Genomic DNA, 4523 nt, shown 5'->3' with positions numbered 1-4523 from the left:
TACGTACCTATTACCGCATCTCAAACAAGAAGCGTATGAATATTTCGAAACTTCGAGTTACAGAATGTAATACCTCCTCTATTATATTCGAATAAAAAAAATTTGTCCTACGAAACTTTGAGCGGGTATCCAGGCTGAATGTCACTAGCGGAAGGATATAAGTTATGTCATATTGGCCTATTACCGCTGTGACTGACGATCATACCCGGGTGCAAGAGAACTTCATGTTCTCCAAAGCGACGTACTCGGTGTAATTAAAATAAACTGCTTACAAGGATTTTACATTACAAGAAACAATGCAAAAGACTGCTGGAGTGTGACCGTACACTGATATAGGGTCGAATGCCCCTATGCGCTTCATTTGACTGCAAACGTTCAGGCTCGTTTCTTTAATTTTTTGTTTGTATTCTTTTGTATTGCTTGCTTGTTTACCTAGTGACGAAGCAGTGTTCGAGAAAGGACATAATTTCTTCGCCACTACTGAACCCCTTGCACAAAGATGTGACAGGCCCCGACAAACGACGAGACTATTGACCACACGACTATAGTATATGGATGCGTCTAAATTAGATTCAGCCTGTGGCTTCATCTCAGTAGTCAGCAAATGATACGTGTACGGCGCGTGCGTCATTCCCGTCGTTACGCATGGCCTCTGGTGAGTAATGTAAGAAGTTCGTAAATATCGTGTCATGCACGAGCTTTTTTGAGACCACGTCGAAGGAGATATTGGCAGACAGCCTGTGCATGGAACGTCGCGATCGAAGCTCGCGCTAACAACGATGCTACCAGCCTCGTTTGTCTTCATAGCAACAATAACACGTGGTGTGGCGGATACCTTAGAACGCGCATACGAGCCACAATCATAAAAAGACAAATCAGATTCTTAAACGAAAACGAGTAGACCGTGATAAAGCTCGTTTCGAAAAATGCGCTCAGTTTACAGCATCAAACGGCTCACCCATCCCGACGGTAAATAAGATCCGGGTACTGGGGATGATGATAGAGCAGAACGGCGGCAACGGCGAAGCACTGCGCAGGATAACGGCAAAAGTCACCAGCGCGATGCAACTCATCCGACGCATCGCGAATAAACACGCGGGCATGCGCGAAGGCAGCGTCATACGACTCATACAAGCCTTCGTCATTTCTCAAATAACGTACACGGCACCGTTTCACAAATGGAAGGTTGCGGAAAAGGACAAGCTTAACGCCCTCATACGCAAGACGTACAAATTTGCGTTGGGACTTGCGCCTGGAGTTAGCACCAGCAAACTCCTAGAACTAGGCTTGCATAACACGCTCGAGGAACTCGTGGAGGCGCAACAAATGTCCCAGCTCGAGCGCCTATCCAAGACCCGCCCGGGCCGACACGTGCTCGAAACACTCGGCATAACATACCACACGCAGCAATGCATCAAGGTCGAAATTCCAAGACCAGTACGCGAGCGAATATACGTTCCGCCATTGCCTCGCAACATGCACCCCCAGCACCACACGGGACGGCGTAAAGTCAGGGCACAAAGCATGAACCAAAGCTACTCCAACGACAAGGAAGCGGTTTTCACAGATGCAGCCCGTTATCCAGACAGGAAGAGTTTCGTGGCGGCAGTTACCAGCCATCGAGGCAAATACCTCACGAGCGTGACCGTGAACACTGCACACGCCGAAGCGGCAGAGGAAGCGGCTGTAGCACTGGCCCTCACACAGACCAAGGCCACGTACGTGATCAGTGACTCGCAAACAGCGATTCGCAATTTTGCGAACGGGCGCATCTCGCAAGAGGCGTGCCACATACTACAGCGACATCCCGTACATCCAGGAGAGGTCGACTTCGATAACCGAAGGCACTTGCTGTGGATACCGGCACACACCGGACTGAGCACCCCAAACGAAGCGGCTCACCGTGTTGCTCGAGGCCTCACTCACCGAGCATCACCGGAGGAACAAGAGCCCCGGCGGGGTACGGCAAACGTCTGGGCGTGGGAGGATCGTATGACCAGGTTTCACGATATCACGACACACTACCAGTTACAGAGACGCGTATATCCATCCCCTCACGATAGGCTAAACAGGACGCAAGCGGTACACTACAGACAATTACAAACAGATTCGTACAGAAACCCCAGACTCATGCACGCCATGTATCCAGATATTTACACTACAAACAGATGCAGCTCGTGTGGCGAGGTTGCCACGCTTAGCCACATGTTGTGGGAGTGTCAGGGCTTAATAGACAAATCGAACAGTGCCGATTCATCCGTCTCTTCCACCGCCAGCCTCCGCTCGCGCTGGAAGACCGCACTGCTCAGCTCGAACCTGACAGCACAACTCTGGGCCGTCCAGCGTGCCGAGGAAGCCGCTTCGAGACAAGGTCTCGGAACCGCGTCCGCGGTGGGTGCCCAGGCCCACTAAAAAGACGCCGGACTCAAATCTCATTGATTTGACAATAAAGTTTCCGTTCTTCTACCCGCATCAAAACAACGCAACTGTTGTTCTGTTTAGAAATGTCTTCAGGGCGAATAAAGGCAGTGTGAATGTATCTATATCAAGAAAGATGGCCGACATAATTCAGGCGGTGGTAGGGTGACTCCCGGGGCAAAGGAAAGCTTATGTACCAGTGCCCAGTGCCCACCATAGCCGCCAAGGTTTTAACAACAGCACTACATTTAGTAACAGTGATGACGTACGCCCTTCTTATTTTAATCCTGCCCTATACTCGCGGTGCCAGTATAAGGCAGGATTAAAACGATCTATAAGATCGTTTTCGCCCCCCCCCCCCCCCCCCCCCCAAGACGATCTATAGGGAGCTAGCTCAAGGATGTCGAAGAAATTGAATACCCAGCCAAAGGATCGCCTTCCGCTTTGCGCATCGCACTTACTAATTCAGCATGGAGCGCCTGCTTCGATCAGCTTCACTTTAGCTCGTTATCTTCGCACGCGTTTCCGTGTCTGGAATTGCCAGTTTCAGCTTGCCAAGCACGTGCTGCTCGTTTTCCGTATTCAGCGTCTCTAAAATCTTGCAGGGCCTGTTCTGATATTTTAAATGCGAATTATTTCTTGGCGAACTTCTGCGACTTTAAGCGTATCTATCTATCTATCTATCTATCTATCTATCTATCTATCTATCTATCTATCTATCTATCTATCTATCTATCTATCTATCTATCTATCTATCTATCTATCTATCTATCTACGACTTTGTGCTCTCCTGGCCATTTCTTTAATGGGACGTATACCAAAATTGGTATGGCACAACATGACTGTATGACGAACATAAATGATAGGTCATAACATGAAAATCATGACATGCATGTCATGAACGGCATAATTTACATGTCACGGACTTGGTGCTGTTGCGGCCGTTTCGTTAACTTGATATATACCAAAAGTGGTATGGCGTGACAAGATTGTCTGACAAACATAAGTGACAGGTCCTATGGTGCAAATCCACGCATGTCATGTACAGCCTGATTTACATGACATGGTCACGGGGCGCTCGCGACCGTTTCATTATACGGATATATACCAAAATTGGTACGACGAAGCATTTCCGTATGGCGAGCATAAATGACAGGTGGCAACATGAAATCATGACATGCGTGTCATGAACGCTATGACATACATGCCACGCTCATGGTGCGCTTGTGGCCGTTTCGCTATCTTGACATGCACCGAATTTGGTATTGCGTGACGTGACTGTATGAAGAATATACATCACGGGTGGTAACATAAAAATTACGACATGCATGTCATGTAGAAAATGATTTACATACCACGCGCGTGGTGCACTCGCTGCCGTTTCGCTAGCTTGATAAACACCAAAATGGGCATTGCATGATGTGACTGTACGACGAGCACGTATGACAGGTGGTAATATGACAATCATGACGTGCCTTTCATGTGCAGCATGATTTATATGGCACGTTTATGGGGCGCTCGCGGCCAGTTGGCTAGCTTGGTATACCCCAAAACTGGTATTTGGTGACGTGACTGTATGAAGAATATAAATGACCGACGGTAACATGAAAATCATGACATGAATGTCGTGTAGGGCATGATTTACATGTCATGCTCATCGTGCGCTCGCGGCCGTATCGTTAGCTTGATACATAGGCGTGCGCCTGGGGGGAGCAGGGGGGGCGGCCGCCCCCCTATTCACCTAAGAGGGCGGGGGGGCGCAAAGTCAGCCCCACACATTGACATAATAGGGGGGGGGGGCGCTGCGACAAGAGGGGGGGCGCAATGTAAGCGCCACACAGTGACATAATTGGGAGGGGGCGTTGCGACGAACCTTCGCCCCCCCCCCCCCCCCCCTGAAGGGGAGCCCAGCGCACGTCTATGGCTTGATATACGCCAAAATTGGTATTGCATGGCGTTAATGTACGACGGACATACATGATAGGTGGTAACATGACAATCATGACATGCATGTGGTGTAGCGCATGATTTACATACCATGTTCATGGTGCGCTCGCGGCCGTTTCGCTAGCTTGATATAAACGAAAATTGGTATTGCATGACAT

The sequence above is a fragment of the Rhipicephalus sanguineus genome, chromosome 1, assembly GCF_013339695.2.
Source record: "Rhipicephalus sanguineus isolate Rsan-2018 chromosome 1, BIME_Rsan_1.4, whole genome shotgun sequence".
Lineage (NCBI taxonomy): Eukaryota > Metazoa > Arthropoda > Arachnida > Ixodida > Ixodidae > Rhipicephalus > Rhipicephalus sanguineus.
The sequence above is the reverse complement of the archived record's forward strand: the minus strand, read 5'-3'. Positions refer to the sequence as shown.